The sequence below is a fragment of the Macaca thibetana genome, chromosome 7 (assembly GCF_024542745.1).
Source record: "Macaca thibetana thibetana isolate TM-01 chromosome 7, ASM2454274v1, whole genome shotgun sequence".
In the NCBI taxonomy this organism is placed as follows: domain Eukaryota; kingdom Metazoa; phylum Chordata; class Mammalia; order Primates; family Cercopithecidae; genus Macaca; species Macaca thibetana.
In genome coordinates, this window is record NC_065584.1 from 67,050,701 (window position 1) to 67,069,513 (window position 18,813).

An 18,813-nucleotide genomic window follows, 5' to 3' on the forward strand; every position below is an offset into this window, starting at 1 on the left:
GATTCACCAAGTTACCTATTAAAATTCAAATTCCTGGTTCCCCTCCCCAAATATGGACTTCAAATATTTATAGTGGAGTCCTAAATTCTGCAATGTTTAAAAGCACCCCTGGTGACACATACTACTAAATTTGGAAACTACTCTGCTATGTTCTACTGCACAAAGGATTCTTTCCTGGAGAGCTTATTTGTGGTGACTCCTAAGAGAGGCTAAACTCTTTCTCAAAAACTGAGGCGTAGATACCTCCTAGAAAACAAATGGCTACTTCATTCTGAATTAGAATAAAAATAATGTAAAATAGTGCAGTGTCAATAAATATTATAAACTTCAGGAATAAGAGTTGGAAAGCAAATAACCCAGCAGCAGTAAGAAATGGAAGAACAAGACCATGCCTATTTAGTAGAGTACTTCCTTAGGTTCAAGTTTCTAACTACAAGGACATGGAAACGATAATGTAATTCTAAAACTAATTGTGTATGCTAGTAGTAGCTTAAGAAAAATATATTATTTCACGAAATTGCTTACCTTCAGGTTGCCTTTTCCAACTTTTTAAATTGGCACTTACAGTATGCTAAACTAATTGTGAGGCACAATTAAAGACTCCAGATGTGACTGTGATTTAGCTTGATGAAAGAAATTGTGAGACATTGATCACTGATGCTAATTTCTTACATTCTGCTCAAATCTTGGCAGTAACATGAGTAAATCCCACACAATATTACTGAACCACATTAATTTTTGTTCTTACTTTATTCAAATATCCCACACATTTAAAATTAATAGATTTCTTCAGGTAACAACAAATAGAGGAATGTATCAATATATATGTGGTTTGTCTAAACAAGAGCCATATACCTAGAATAATTAGTAATAGCAACTGATTTATTCATCTTTTTATAACTTAGGAACAATGTCCATGATAATATTTTGTGTATTTGTGTGTGTGTCCAGTTTGCTATTGTTGTAAAGTAACCTAAGATAAACATTACAAGTGAATGAGAATTCCCACAAATTGATATTTCAATATAAGAAAATGTTCTTAATCTTTGAAGTAAATTATAAATATCTCAAATTATGTTTTGCATCATGGATTCTCAATCTATTTTTTTCTGTAACTAGAACATTGAGCATCATATACATTTCACAATCAATCCAACGGAGAAGGAGGCAGGCGGCAGGGATATATTGGCTTAGCCAGATTTGAGTTAAAGGTACTCCACTTACTAGCTCTGAAATCTTTGACACCAGGTATCTCCAGGTCTGTGTTTTCATCTGTTAGTAAAACTATTAGTATCTACAGGGTGTTCATGATCACTAAAGTATACAATGTACATTAACTGTTATTCTGAGATTTCTATGTTTAACAACCAGTCAATTCTTACAAAGATGATAAGATAGAAAATAATAGAAAAATAAAGGCAGTCAATAATAGAAAAATAGAAGTATATTGGATTTGAATTTATTTGTGGAAAAATCAGAGAACCCAAGAGGAAAAAGTCACTTTGGGAGGATGACCTAGCCATGGTAAACATTAAGACAAGCTGAAAGGGAAGTCAACCAATCAGATAATGTATTATAACTATATATCCAGATGAGAAAAAGTCAATAAGGATTTGTCTTAATATTTTAAGATATTTTGGTACATGTACACCATGGAATACTATGCAGCCCTATAAAAGAACAAGATCGTGTCCTCTGCAGTAACATGGATGTATCTGGAGGCCATTATTTTTAGCAAACTAATGCAGGAACAGAAAACCAAATACTACATGTTCTCACTTATTATATATGAGAGCTAAATTATGAGAACACATGGACACAAAGGGAGAACAACAGACACTGGGGCCTACTTGAGGGTGGGTTGGGGAAGGAGAGGATCAGGAAAAACAACTATTGAGTACTAGACTTAGTACCTGAGTGATGAAATAACCTTGACAACAAACCCCCCTGACACAGGTTTACCCGTGTAACAAACCTGCACATGTACCACTGAAACCAAAATAAAAGTTTTTCTTTTTAAGAAACGATCTCTATGTTCATGCTTGTTATTATCACAATGTCTAAAAGTTGGTGAGTAAAAATTCTTAAATTGATTTTAAAAGGATAGAGGCATTAAAAAATAGTTTTTGTGTAATTGCTGATGACACATATAGAAATCTTAGTGATTAATGAGGTTATAGTCAGATACAAAAATTTGTGGTAATTTTGATTACACACTAGCAGACAAGATATTTTCATATTGAAAATAATTATATGATAACATCATATGCATTGCTCTATGGCAATGTAGAATTAGAGTTACAAAGAATATTCAATATGTCTTTTGACAAATTTTAAATAAGGTATTTGAAACAGAGGTGTTAGGATCCCAACTTCCAGTAAATGTTTTGGGTATCTTTAAAATGTAATTATTCATTTTTAGAGTCCTTTAAAATCAGAAAATGTGAGATATTCATTTACACTTTGTGTTTTAACACATAACCCCCCTAATTTTCATTGTTTAAAATATGACTTTTTTCCTTGGTATATTAAAATCCAATCTGCATTGTTGGGTAGGAGTTTCACAGAGTCATGCAGGAATACAGGCTGATGAAGGCTCTGCCATCTTCAACAAGTACCTTTCAAGGTTTCTCTGTTGGCAATTAATGACATTACCATGTCCACAGCCTCATGGAGCTTACCAATGCTGTACATTTCACCCTGGCTTCCCCATCAGCATCTGTATCATTTCCTCAGAGCTTTCTTTGACAATATGAATCCACCCTTCCTGCAAGAAGCAGGCTGGAAGTATTGCCCAGTAATGCATATCTTCAGTAACAGTGCTCAATCAATAATTGATGAGAGCAGGTAACTAAGCACCCAATTTATTTTGTCCCTTTTTGCAGATAACTGGAAGTGCATGTCCCACAGTGACACTTCAGTTCCACAAAGGTGTTAATCTTCAGTTACTTACTATGTTAATTTGCTTGATAAAATGTGCTTTATTGTCTGTCTTCCTTTCCTGAGTCTATGAGAATGAAGAAAAACACTGAGAAGTTGCATATTCAGTTGTTAATAAGGATCCCTGTATAGACAATGTGGCTTATGTGGGATTTGGAGGTTATATGGGAAAGTGTTTGTAGGTAAAATGACTAGAAAAAAATATCAAAATTAAGCATGCACATGATCACAATAAATGTATGTGAAGAAATTAAGTAAACTATAACTTAAAATTACTCAGATAAATCTAATATATAATAAAGTAAAATTGCTACATTACATCCATTTCATTTGGTTATATAGAAGTTAACCATGTTGTAATCATGTTTATAAGAATGTACACACACACACAAACACATCTTATTACAATATCTGTAAAATCTAGGTGAAAAACATGGTCTTAACTCTCTAATCTTAGCATTTAATGTATATAAAATATCTGAAGTTTGTCTTGGAGGGAAGGTTTTTATAATCAATCTAGAAGCATGCAGAGCAAAATAACTTTACTTTAACTGTCCAAAATAATATTTATATGGGCATACCTACTCCAAGAAGTTATATCACTTTTAAGCGATAAGTAAAGGCAGTAACAAATAATTCCAAATGTACATAATAAAAGCAAATAAAAATATTTTAAATATACTTCCTAAAAACAATCATTTATATAAGGAATGAGTTTGATGAAATCAGGAGTTTTAGGAATCTGCTGTTATTATATATTCATAATACTTAAAATCAGGTTAATTGACAACTTGTTTTTTGAATTCATTTAACAATAATTTGGAAAACAAAACAAGTACATTTCCGTGGACAAAAGATTTACTATTCTTATTTTACCAACAGAATCCAACACATATATATGGCTTACTCTATTATTTACACATTTCACAAAACAAAATAAATAATCAATTTCTTTATTACATATGACCATTTGTGTAAACATATAATATAAAAATAAATCATTGTCGCCTGTGCATCTGTTCATATTTTGTTATTTAAAAAAATATATTCTTAAAGGAGCAGTTATAATTTTGAGATTTTTTAAAAGTGTTCATGCATACATGTATTTTTTATATTTTTAAACTACTTTTCTCTCTTAAAATTCTTTTAAACTTTTTTATATTTTCTGTACTTTTTCTTATTAATTTATATATTCATCTTTCTTACTAAACTCTGAACTTTTTGAGGATGCTCACTATACCTTAGTCTAAATAGAATAGATGAATTAAATATGTCTCTGTGGTTCAGAAAAGTGGAATTGTCATTAGAGAAGTTCACACTACACAGTACTTCATTCATCATTCATTCGTTCATTTATAAACTTGTGTTAAGCACTAACCACAGGCTAACCCCCTGTGCTAAGAGCTAAAAATATAAATATAAAATATGGAGCATAACTTCTATTACAAAATCCCATAAAGTCTTTAAATAGTATTGAGCAATGGAAAGATGCGTTTATTTGTGTTTATATAGAACAATTTGGGAGCAGTGAGTAATAGGATCTGAGAGTAAAAAAATAAAGATGAATAAGCAGTGCATATTATAACATTCGAGATAAGGGAATTTGAGTTCCTAATGCTGTGTACATTTGACACAAACATTATGAAGTTTTGCTATTGCAGCTGGTCCACAGACAGCACCCCTAATGAATGAGACCTTTTACTATTCACGCCTGGTGTCATCTCCCCTGACATTTAATCTGAGCTTGCCCTTTGATTCTTTGATCAATAAAGTGCAGCTGAAGGGACTCTTTAATTTCTGAAAAATAGTCCTTAGAAAAACTAAAGTTTCTACTTTCATCTTTTAAAACACTTCCTCTTAAAAACCAGTCATCAAGCTGTTAGACATCTGAGTCACATAAAAAGGCTACATTAAGAAAAAGTGTTGCTTTCACCAACATCCATGGAAGGAGTCCAAGCCAACAGCCAGCATTAATTAGAATCAAACGGGTGAAATGTCTTGAACATTCCAGCCCAGTAGAGACTACAGATAGTAGCAGCACAAGATGACAATGACATGGAGCAAAACAACCATCCAGTTGAGCCCCAATCAACAAACAGAATAATGAGAAAGAATAAAATGATTGTTATTTAATCCAGTAAGTTTTAGAATGAATTTGTCATACAGCATAGATAGTCTAAACAGATATTGGAAACAGAAGTAGGTTGTTGCTGTGACAAAAAGCTAAAACCTGTGATATCAGCTTTGGAACCAGCTTTCAGGTACAAGCTGGAAGGATGTTGAGGAGGATATTAGTAAAGGGTGAAAGGGAAAATAAGAAATTGTTATTAGAGGCTAGAGAAAAAAGCAGATTGTGTTATGAGTTTTTGACAGCAGTAGTCACTGCAAAACACAAAAAATTAAAAAATTTATTATTGAATTTGTAGGTCTGACTAATAATATTTCCTGCCTTTAAGAGAGAACTCCTAGAGAGCCTCTTTGAAATTTGGAAATAATATATACAGTTGACCCTTGAACCACACAGGTTTAAACTACATTTATATAGTGATTTTTTTCTCCCTCTACTACTCCTGAGACAGTAAAACCAACCTCTCCTTTCCTTCTCCCCCTCAGGCTATTCAAAGTGAACAGAATAAAGTTGAAACCTTTATGATATTCCACTTTCAATTAATCATTAGTAAATATATTTTCTCTTACTTATGATTTTCCTAATAACATTTTATTTTCTCTAACTTACTTTATTATAATACAGTATGTGTGTATATAAATATATATAATTAAATATATAATTAAATTTTATATTTATGATTTGTGTATGATTATTTATATATAAACATATAGAGACACACACATATAATACATGCAAGCTAAAAAAGTTGAGTTTATGAAAATAGAGAGTACAGCCAGATGCAGTGGCTCACCCCTGTAATCCCAGCACCTTGGGAAGTCAAGGCAGGCCCATCACCTAAGGTCAGGAGTTTGAGACCAGCCTGGCCAACATGGTGAAACCCCATCTCTACTAAAAATAAAAAAAAAGTCTGGTGTCGTGGCAGGCGCCTGTAATCTCAGTTACTCGGGAGGCTGAGGCAGGAGAATTCCTTGAACCTGGGAGACGGAGGTTTCAGTGAGCCAAGATCACTCCAGTGCACTCCAGCCTGGGTGATAGAGCGAGACTGTCTCAGAAAAAAAAAAAAAAGACAATGGAGAGTAGAATGATAGCTATCAGAAGCTGGGAAGGATGCTGGGGGAAAGGAATAAAGAAGGTAATTAATCAGTACAAATATACAGATAGATAGAAGAAATAAGTTCTAATGTTCATTACCATGGTATAGTGACTATAGTTAACAATATATTTAATATTTCAAAATAGCTAGAAGAGAAGATATGAAATGCTCCCAATTCAAAGAAATGATAAATGTTTGAGGTGATGGATATTCTAAACACCCTGATTTAATGATTACATGTTGTGAGCACGTGTCACAATATCCTATACAAAATATGGTGTTAATTGACTGTTTATGTTATCAGTAAGGCTTCCAGTCAACAGCAGGCTCTTAATCGTTACGTTTTAGGTGAGTTAATTTTATACACAAATTTTCAGCTGTGTGGAGATTGGCACTCCTAATCCTTGCATTGTTCAAGAGTCAACTACAGTTCATTTGGGCATGTAATTCCAATGCCAGTTCTGAGTGGGCTGTAGAAAACGGTTATTTACCAAGTACAGGCTGCCATGTAGGCTGCTCTGCCACTTATCCACGTTACCGAGATTTAAAGGTAACAAATTTAGGAATGATGCGTGAAATGTTTGGCAGGTCTCATGGGTGAATCACAATATACACCTTTAAAATTCAGGGGCAAAGCTATGCATATTAGCAGATTATTATTCTCATGTTGAGAAACAACTCCATGCTTGCTTTTGGGCCCTAGAAAAAGCTAAACATTTGATCAAATTAGTGATTTGGTCACAAATTTATCATGAAATTTGAGTTGTTCATCATCAACTGGGTGTTGTCTGAAGTATGAAACCACAAAATTGGGTGTGCATAGCAGCACCTGATCTTCAAACTGAGGTAGTGTAAACAAATAAGACTCAAACAATTACTGAAAGAACAAGTAAGTTGCATGATAAATTGCTCATGTCTCCAAGACTTCTAATACCAGTATATTGCCGTCCCTTTCGCAACAGATATTTATGGTCTGTAGAGTTTCTTATGGTTTTTCCCCCTTCTCTATGGGACAAAAATTTGTCCTGGTTTATAATAATTCTACATAATATTCTAGTGCCAACCAGTAGTGGGCATCTGCAGTAATAGCACCCCACTCAAGGGTATCTCTTAATCAAAGTTTGTAGGGAAAATCCTCATATCATACAGTCAACCTTGTTAATTTAACCTGGAGGGAGAAATGACCAGAATTTCAGATCTACATTGACCCTCAGGCAGAGGTTAACAGCTTGGACTTAGCACTAGGAGCTTGGAGAAAACATAATTAGAAAGCTATTGACAAAAATGACAGGAAAGAGGTATGTAGACAGACATTCCTAATAAAGGTGTCCACATCTCCTGCCAGTGCTTCAAAACAAACAGCAGAAGCAGAACAGAACCTTAATAATCAGGTGGACAAAATAAATGGCTTGTTGAATGTGAGTCAGTCTCTCACTAAGCCATCCACCTTGCCTGATAGGTCATGAATAATCTGGTCACAGGAGCAGGCATGGAGGTTATGAATGGGCTCAGTACCGTGGACTTCTACTTACCACACATTATCTGGTTACAGCCACTACTGAGTGCCAAGCCTACCTACAGCTGAGATTAAAACTTATCACCCAGTGTGCCCCGATTCCTGAGAAGAATATGTCATTGTTTATGTTTGTTACTTTTCTTTTTTTTTCCTCAAGAAAAGGACCTCTGGATGAAGTCAAGTTGTCTCATATGGCTATCCTAAGTAATGAATGACAACAGAAAACATTACCTGGCTGTCTGATCTAATCTGAAAAACATTTTTTTCACAAAACATGTGCAAATAACTCTAAAAGGTGCCAGAGCAGCTATCCAAGTTTTCAATTTGCTGCCTAATATGCATTGTAATTTTACTTTAGCTTATTATTGGCAGTACCACGGAGTACTGGAGTTTATGACACCATCCTTAGCGGCCCAACAATGCTTTCTCAGCTTCTTTATATTTGATCATAAAGAAGCAAAATATATTATAACTAACTAAATAAATGTCAAAATCTAATTCAATCCCATTAAAAATATCAACAGTATTAAAGCATTCTATAGTTTAAATTCAAAAATAATTGTCCATTAAATATTAATTTATTTTGATGGTAATTTTATGGTAATAACCAACCTAATGATTTTTTTAAATATAATGAAGTATAGTAAAATAGAACAATGCAGTCCTTGAAATCTTCAAGCCAATTACTTCTTTTTATCCTGTGACCTATACAACCTCATACACATTTCTTAAATTTTTAAACCATTATATACTCAATTTTAAATGGGAATAATACATTTTGGCATATGATTGTGATAAGCAGTGTACAAAATTACTTAGAATTTATCCTAAATAAATTGATTTTTTTAAGTCAATCTGCAAAGTGTTCATGTTAAGAAGTTATTTCAAACGTTTACTCTTACTTTGATTGGTAACATGGCTTGAGTGTTTTCCTACTAAGTTTATGTCTGTTATTTGCCATGATTTTTTTAAGAGAAATTCCAATTTGTCTTAATAGTTACATGGTAAAGTTTTAAACTATTTACTTAATTCATTCTTCAAAATCCTTCTATCTTTACTTTCAAAAGTAAACATTTAATTATAGAATAGCTTTTACATTTACAAAAAATTTACAAAGATATAATATGGAGAATTGTCTTCTAACCATATCCTGTTTTCCTTATTGTTAATAACTTACATTGTTAGTATAGTGTATGTACCACTCTAGTAAACTGATACTAATATAAAATTATTAACCAAACTCCATAGTTTATTCAGATTTTCTAATTTTTACTTAATATCATTTTTTTCTGTTTTGGGATCCATAGAGGATACCACATTACATATCATCATTAGGTCTCGTTAGGCTCCTCTTGGTAGTCACAATTTTGAAGACTTTCCTTGTTTTGATGACTTTGACCATTTTGAGGAGTACTGGTCAGGTATGTTTAGACAATTCTTCATTACAGGTCTGTCTGATGTTTACCTCATGATTAGACTGAGGTGTGTGTTCCTGATGACGTTAACTTTCATCACCTGGCCTAGGTAGTGTTTGTCAGGTTACTCCGGTATCAAGTGACCCTTTTCCTCCATTCCAAGCTCATATTAGAAACCATCATCAGACACTATATGTGCCTACTGTTTATCTTTTCCTATATGTGATATGTATATCTCAATTAATATTAAATTACAATGAACTCATACTGAAGTATCCAACCCAAATTGGTGTCACATGGTTCATTTAACTTTCCAACATGGTTTACCTGTGACCTCTCATGTTATGAGTCTGAAAGCTGGCTCCTATCATTCTCCATCCATTTACCTATTTGCTCAGCCTCAGCATACATGTATCATGTTAACGCACACCTCAGAGGGAAACAATTTTACCATCTAGAGTTCAATGCTACGTGTAGTTCCTTTTGTCCTTAGAGTTTTGATATGGTTTGGCTGTGTCCCCACCCAAAGTTCATCCTGAATTGTAATAATCACCAAGTATAGTGGAAGGGACCCAGTGGGAGGCAGTTTAATTGTAGGGGTGGTTACTTTCATACTGTTCTCATGATAGTGAGTTCTCACGAGATTCAATGGATTTACAAGGACTTTTCCCTCTTTTGCTTGTCACTTTTCCTTGCTACCGCCATGTGAAGAAGGACGTATTTGCTTCCCCTCTGCCATGATTGTAAGTTTCCTGGGGCCTCCCCAGCCATGGTGAACTATGAGTCAATTAAACCTCTTTCCAAAATTACCGGGTCTCAGCTATGTCTTTATCAGCAGAGTGACAACAAACTAATATGAGTTTCCATTTATTTTCAAAGTTACTTAGGTAAAAACAATTTTCTCCCAACTCTAGTAAGTTAGATTATGTCATACATTTGTAATACATTTAAATTTGTTTTAGCTCCTGAATTTCATCTTGAGGTTATTCAATACACTAGTTGATTTTGTTTTGTTCATATACATTGAGGTTTATTATTTATACCATAAGTTTCTATGAGTTTGAACAGGATAGTGCCATGTATCTACCACTACAATATTGTATGAAATAATTTCCCTATACTAAAAATTTCCCGTATGCTTCATCTATTTAACATTCTTCCCTCACTAAGCACCTACCAATAGCTGGTCTGCTTTCCATATCTATAGTGTTTTGTTTGTTTGTTGTTCCCAGAATGTCATGCATGTAGGCTCATAGAGTACGTATCTCTTTCAGATTGGCTTGTTTTGCTTAGCCATAAGCAATTAAGTTTTATCTGTATTGATCTGCAGAATGATAGTTCATTAATTTTTATCTCTAAATGGTAATTTCATCGTATAGAAATGCCATCATTTGTATATCCATTCACTTATTGAAAGGCATCGTGGCTAGTTTGATTTTTTGACAATGAAGAATAAAACTGGACTGGGCATGGTGGCCCAATCCTGTAATCCCAGCAATTTGCAAGGCCAAAGCATCAGGATTACTTGAACTAAGAAGTTTGAGACCAGACTGGACAACATAGACCTCATCACTATATAATTTTTTAAATAAAATATATTAGCCAGTTTGAGCTAGAGGCTGAGGTGGGAGGATCATTTGAGCCCAGGAACTCAATATTGCAATGAGTTATGATTGTGGCACTGCACTCCAGTCTGAGTAACAAAGTAAGATCCTGTATCAAAAAAATCATCATAATAAAATGGCTATGAACTTCTACATGAGGATTTTCATATGAGTTGATTAAATTCCCAGGTATACATTTGATGTGCCATGTGGTAAGATTATGCTTAGCTTTGTGACAAACTGTCAAGTTGTCTGTCAATGTGACTGTGCCTTTTTTAATTTCCAAAAGCAATGCATTATAGTGTCTTATACCTCTCCTCTTGTAATTAGTATTTTGAATTATTTAAAAATTATTTTAGCCATTCTAATAGATGTGTGGTGATATCTCATTGTTAAATCTGTGCTTCCCCAGTGACAAATACAGTTGAATATCTTTTCAAATGCTTCTTAGCTACCTGCATAACTTCATTGATGAGTTGTCTGTGTATACCTTTTGCCCTGCTTTTAATTTGGGCTTTTGCTTCTTATTGTTGAGATTTAAAAGGTTTTTGTATATTCTTGATACAAATTCTGTATTAGAAGTACATTTTACAAACATTTCTCCAAGTTCATGATATGCTTTTTATTGTCTTAACCGTTTTCCATACAGAGAAAAAAAGAAAGAAGGGAAGGAAGGAAAGAAGAAAGGAAGGAAGGAAGGAAGGAAGGAAGGAAGGAAGGAAAAAGAAAGAAGGAGGGAGGGAGGGAAGGAACGAAGGAAGGAAAAAAGGAAAGAAGGAAAAAAGGAAGGAAGGAAGGAAGAAGGAAGGAAGGAAAATGGAAGGAATGAAGCAAAAAAGGAAGGAAGGAAAAAAGAAGGAAGGAGGAAGGAAGGAAGGAAAATAAGAAGGAAGGAAAAATAAGGAAGGAAGGAAGGAAGGAACGAACTAACGAAGGAAAGAAGCAAGGAAGTAAGGAAAAAGGAAGGAAGGAGGAAAGAAGGAAGGAAGAAAGAAGGAAGGAAGAAGGAAAAATGTAAGGAAGGAAGCAAAAAAGGAAGGAAGGACAAAAGAAGGAAGGAGGAAGGAAGGAAGGAAGGAAAACAAGAAGGAAGGAAGGAAGGAAAGAAGAAGGAAGGAAAAAGAAGGAAGAAAGGAAGGAATGAAGGAAGGAAAGAAGCAAGGAAGGAAGGAAGGAAAAAGGAAGGAAGGAGGAAGGATAAAAGGAAGGAAGGAGGAAGGAAAAAAGGAAGGAAGGAGGAAGGAAGGAAGGAGGAAAAAAGGAAAGAAGGAAGAAAAAAGAAGGAAGGAAGAAGGGAAAAGAAGAAAGGAAGGAATGAAGGAAGGAACGAAGGAAAAAGGAAGGAGGAAAGAAAAAGAAGGAAGGAAGGAAAGAGAAAGAAGGAAGAAAGGAATAAAAGAAGGAAGGAAGCAAGGAAGGAAGGAAGGAAAAAGGAAGGAAGGAGGAAGACAGGAAGGAGGAGTAAGGAAGGAAGGTAAAAAGAAGGAAAGAAGGAAAGGAAGGAAGGAGAAACAAAGAAAGAAAGAAAGAAAGAAGAAAGAAAAAGAGAAGGAAAAAGAGAGAAAGAGAAAGAGAAAGAACGAACGAACGAAAGGAAAGAAAGAAAGAAAGAAAGAAAGAAAGAAAAGAAAGAAAGAAAGAAAGAAAGAAAGAAAGAAAGAAAGAGGAAAACAGAAAATAATAAAGTAAAACATATCCAAATTTTCTTTCAAGTCTGGGTTGTCATTGTATCTAAAAATGTATCACCAAACACATATTTAAACAGATTTGCTCAATATTTTATTCTGGAAGTTTTAGTTTTATATTTTGTCTTGTGTCTTTGATCCTTTTAGTTCACTTTTGTGTGAGTTGTATAGTCTAAGTTCTTTTTTCTTCTTTTGCATATGGACATCAAATTGTTTCAGAACAATTTACAAATGACTACCTTTCCTCAATTGAATTGCTCTTACTAAAACTAAGTTGACTATATTTATATCCATCTATTTCTGGACCTTCTATTCTATTGATCATAGTGTCTATTATTTAACCTATAATATAACACTATATTGATTGCAGTAGCTTTATAGTATGATTCGGAGTCAGGTAATGTGTGTCTTCTAGCCATTATTACTTTAAATATTGTTTTGTTCTATTCTTGTTCTTCTTCTGTTATTTCAGTTAAAAGCATATTACCCCTTTGATATTTTTATTCTTATTTCATTTTGTATTTCTGCGGGTGAATTCTCTATTGACTTTTCTTCAAATTCCTTAATTCTTGCCTTACCTGATGGGCTCATGAAGTCATTCTTCATTTCTGTTACTGTGTTATTGATTTCTAGCATTTCATTTTGATTCTTTCATAGGATCTTCATATCTCTGATGACTTTCATTGGCCATCAGTTCTTGCATGTTTTCTACTTCCTACATTAGATCCTATAACACGTTAATAAGTCTTATTTTTTATTTTTTATTTTTTTGAGACGGAGTCTTGCTCTGTCACCCAGGCAGGAGGGCAGTGGTGCTATCTCGGCTCACTGCAAGCGCCACCTCCTGGGTTCACGCCATTCTCCTGCCTCATCCTCCGGAGTAGCTGGGACTACAGGTGCCCGCCACCACGCCCAGCTAGTTTTTTGTATTTTTTAGTAGAGATGAGGTTTCACCGTGTTAACCAGGATGGTCTTGATCTCCTGACCTCGTGATCCGCCCCGCCTCGGCCTCCCAAAGTGTTGGGATTACAGGCGTGAGCCACCGCACCTGGCCATAAGTCTTATTCTTATTTTAAATCTCTGTGCCAGTAATTCCAACATATATGGCATAACTGCATTTTTCATTCTTTTCTCTTTTCCTGTCTCTTCAGTCAGTCTTTGTTTTGTTGTTGTTTTTTGGCTTGTAGTATGAGGTAATTTTGTTGTTGCTTTTGTTGAAAGCAGGTCATGTTATGTTGCATGAGCTAATAGATATTAAAGCAACTGACTTTTAGTATGAGGATTATGATAATCTGTGTTTGGGCTATGTTTAACTTTTGTTGTAGTTGCAGATATCAGAGGCTTCAAATTTGTCTACAGTTTCTGTTTTGGTCTCACTTCTCGTCACTTAGAATCCCCTTTTTATTGCCACTCGGAGAGTCTGTGTATTGCAGTTCTTTCAATGTAATCTGTTGTTGTTACGCTGGAGACTTATGGGGTAGGGATAGAATATGTGGGAGGGGAGCAGTCTGTAATCTTTGCATCATGCCTAAGTCTTTAATTGGGCCTGTGTCTCAGGTGCTTGTCTCCAGAAGTTTCTGTCTCTTCTCCAAGGATGTAGCTCCCACAGCCATATTCCCTAGTTCCTTCTCTAGGTGCAGTTCTCCTCATCTAATTTCTTGAATTCCTGTCCCTCGGTTGCTATGATACTGCCCCCACCATTGGCTGACTTACAGAAGACATGAAGATTGAAACTGCCTAGAGTTCGGCAGGAATAATTTTTTTAGTTGCAGTGAAGGTTCATAATTGCCTTCCGAGAATTCGTTACTCCTAGAGGCTGGGCCTTTGCTAGGGGAAAGAGGCTGAGAGAGTTTCATGGTGGCTACTGTAGACCCTCCCCTTTCAGGACTAGACAGATATTTTTCTCAGATCCTCACCAGGAAATTGCTTCTGTTCCAAGAGAGAAAGCTATGAAAATATCGGGGTTTCCACATGACTCTAACCCCCGGGAGTTTCTCAGCATTTAGACTCCAGCAATTTGTCAAAATTACCATTGAAAGATTCATACCAGTTTGTGGCGGTTAGTGGCTTTTGCTGTAGATAAGGAAATCTCCAGTACTGTATCTTTCATAGTGCACCCATCTCTCCAAATATCAGGGCTGTAGTTTGCTATATAACCACAGTTTAATCAAGGATCCAAGAAAAGAAATTGATTTTTATGTTGTTCAGGTATTCTTATAAGGATAGGGATGAGGACTTCCAATGCTTTTACAAGTCAGGACTCTCAGCCTACTGGTATGCTATTATTATTTGTAATTGCTTTTCAATTATTATTAATTAAGTTTTATTTTCCTAATTGCTATTCTACTACCAGAAATATATAGGTATATTCATATTCTTAAGATATACTTGTATTATAAATATATGCATTTATAATAGTTTGTAGTGATAAGATGTCAACCAGCATTTACAGTTTACCAAATAAAAGACATTAACTTTAGCATACAATCACTTCTTGTTTTTCCTGTTTTTTTTTTCTTTTGTGTTATTTTATTTCCCGTTTCTTTTTAATTTTCACTGTAGATAAATTGTTATTCACATAAATGTGTACTTTAATAGTTTTTGCATGCCAGTCTTTATTTTACCTATACCCTCTGCATTCTTTTTCTGTATTTACTTGGTTGACTACTTTTATTTAGCTATTGTGCTAGAAAGATTCTTTCCAATATTAATTATAAGTAATAAATGTTGTAGATCACCGCATAATACATTTAAAAAACTTGCCTTAACTTTGAATAATATTTTGTTTTAATATTAAATTCTAATTTAATACATTCTAAATTAAAATTAATATTAAAATAAAATATTACATTCTTTTTTATTACATGTTTCTTATTTCTTAATTCTTATTTCTTAATATAGGCATTTACAATTATAAAATCTTCCTAACATATAAATCTACTGATTTCTAGCCTACTTTATTAATTATGAGAATTAGGCAATTAAATTAAATTTTATTTGTAGGTATTACTGTATTTTTCTTGTTAATGTCCTGGAAATGTTTTTTTTTTTTTTTTTTTTTCACCCTAAACTTCTGCATGTTCAACATAATTGTCTAGATCGAGGTCTTTTTAAAATTAATTCAACCTATATTAAGTCTTTTCATTTGAAAAATTTGTAATTTTTTCTGTTTTAGGAAATGTCTTTGTAGCTCTTGGTTATTTCTTGTCCTCTACTATTTTTTTCTTCTTCCTTTCTGGAGATTCACACAGAATATAGGAAAATAATATAGAAACTTTTTTTCCTTATCCTTTATTTACTTATACTCTAGTACCACAGTGATATTTTGTAGTCCTTTATGTATTGATGGATGTCCTGGATAAACGTTCAACTGACCTATTTCTTGGTCTACCTGGAGAAAGGAATAATAGGTAAGTGTCGAGTCTAGTCTAGTCCTGTTGTCCATCCTGACACTCAGATGCCCATGCATCTGGCTTAAATGTGTCACATGTATATTTCACTAGTATGAATTAAAATTATATGAAAATGCCTAAGTATTGAAGTGAATGTAAATATTTTAATTAATGCTATTTCATCTTATCCTACATATTTTCAATGTTTTATTCATTATTTTTGAATGTACATTTTAGCAGATATTTGCTAAAAATGGTTGAAAATATATTAAGCATTATAACCTTTCCAAACAACTTACATTGGAAGTGAAAATGAGCACTTACATTGATCATTTTTCTATGAAGAATTAATAAGAAAATTCTAGATTTTTGTCATATAAAATAGTTATTAGTTTCACTAGCACTATTATAATCTATGAAGCAGAGGGCCGAGCATACTGGCTCACACCTATAATCATAGCACTTTGGGAAGCTGAGGTGGGAGGATCACTCGAGGCCAGGAGTTCGAGACCAGCCTGGGTAACACAGTGAGACCCTATCTCTAAAAAAAAAAATTGTTTTTTAAAATTCAGCCACTCATGGTAGCACACACCTGTAGTAGCCACTTGGGAGGCTGAGGTATGGAGATGGTTTGAGCTCAGGATTTCAAGACTGCAGGGAGCTATGACTGTGCCACTCCATCCCAGCCTGGTCAACAGATCAAGACTCTGTCTCTATTTAAAAAAAAAAAAAAAAAAAAAAAAAAAGTAAAGATTTGGGCAAAAAGTAAAATGAAAAGGCATGATGAGCACCCTTAACAGACTTCCACTGTTGGATATACTTAATTGAAAATATTGACCTAGAAATGCAACAATATTTCATGAATAAAAGCTCAAGATCTATACTCATTTAGAGAATTAAAACTATTATTCTCAAAACAATCAAACTTTGATCTGCTTCGATATGCCTTATTCTCAAAACAATCAAACTTTGATCTGCTTGGATATGCCTGTTTTCCAAAACAGCTGTACTGTTCTACATTCCCATATGTAGTTATGGGAATATGTATGAGGGTTCCAATTTCTCTACATCCTTGTCAACACTGCTAATATCTTTCTTTTAAAATTATAGCCATCCTAGTGGTTATGAAATGGTATATAATTATGGTTTTGATTTGCATTTTCTTCATGCTTAATGATGTTGAACATTTTTTATGTGCTTATTGGACATTTGCATATCTTCTCTGGAGAAATATCTATCAGATCATTTGCCCATTTTTAACTGGGTTAATGAGTTGAAATATTTTTAAATTTCTTAGTAGAGGCATTTACAATTATAAAATTCCCGCTAAGCACTGCTTCTACTGCATCCCTCAGTTTTGGTATATTTTGTCTCTATTTCTGTTCACCTTATGTGGTTTTCTGATTGCTTCTCGTTTCTTTTTTTTTTTTTTTTTTTTTTTTTTTTTGAGACGGAGTCTCGCTCTGTCACCCAGGCTGGAGTGCAATGGCCGAATGTCAGCTCACTGCAAGCTCCGCCTCCCCGGTTCACACCATTCTCCTGCCTCAGCCTCCCAAGTAGTTGGGACTACAGGTGCCCGCCACCTCGCCCGGCTAATTTTTTGTATTTTTAGTAGAGACGGGGTTTCACCGTGTTAGCCAGGATGGTCTCGATCTCCTGACCTCGTGATCCACCCATCTCGGCCTCCCAAAGTGCTGGGATTACAGGCTTGAGCCACCGCGCCTGTCATTTCCTTTCTTCTCTGATTCATTGGTTATTTAGGATTGTCTGGTTTTACTTACACATGTTTGTAATTTTCCGAAATTTTCTCCTGTTACTAATTTCTAATATCATTCCATTACTGTCAAAAGTACTTTGCATTATTTTAATCCTTTTATATTTATTGAGGTTTGTTTTGTAATCTTGTAAATCTTGTAAATTTACAATTTTACAAAATTGTAAATCTTGTAAAATTTTGTAAATTACAAAACATTGTAAATTATAAAGAATAATTCCATGTACCATTGAGAAGGACATATATTCAGTTGTTATCTGGTGGAATGCTCTGTAGCTGTCTGTTAGGTATCATTGGTTTATAGGATTTTTAAGTTTTCCACCTCCTTGTTGATATGTGTCTAGTTGTTCTAACCATAATTGAAAGCAGAGTATTCAAGTCTTCAAATATTATTGTTGAATTATCTATTTTTCCTTTTCTGTCAGTCTTTGCTTCATGTTTTTGGGGCTCACATACTCACACTCACACAAAATACTGAGCCTCTGGTTCTTCCTCTGGAAGGCACAGGGTTCAATATGCCCACAGTCACCCAGGGATAACTGTGGTTTGGTAGGTCTCTCTTCCTCCCTTTTCCTCCCCATATGCAGCTGTGAAACTCCACTAATTACCAGCTAATTTCTCTATCCTTTTCAACAATGCCCCTGGGTACAAATTGATTGATAAACTCATCCAATCAAATTCTGGCTCCTTTGAAGAGACAGTTTCTGAAGTCAGTGATGGCTGGAGGGAAGAAAGGTACTTCTACCTTTAAACTGAACACCGCCGAGACAGTCTCAGCAACTAATAGTTGGGACAAGATAGAAGCACTGATATCCTTCTGTTTCCAGAAGGAAAACTCCAAATGGGGCCCGGGTACAGAGAAGTCTTCTGGAGTGGAGTCTCTGCCTTGCCAAGTTGAGTAAGAGTCTCTGCCTTGCATAATTGAGCAGGAGAGGGTGAGGAGTGGTCTTGGTTCAAATACCAATGACATTTAACTTTCCTAAGGAATTTTCATAGATTTTCTTGACTAGATATTTTTTTCATTTACCATTTATCCTTAGGACAATTTCTATAGGCTTAAAAATATTTTTAAAATTTTCACCAATTTCTTTAGAGAGAGGGTCCACAGAGTATATCACATTGTCACTCTGTCTACATTATTTATTTTTAATCCCTAAATTAATTGGTAGTCTCAATTGGTGTCTATGAGACTCGGTATATCAAATAAGAAACTCCAGTTTGATCAAAGGATAGACTGTCATGCTATATATTAATAACTTTGGT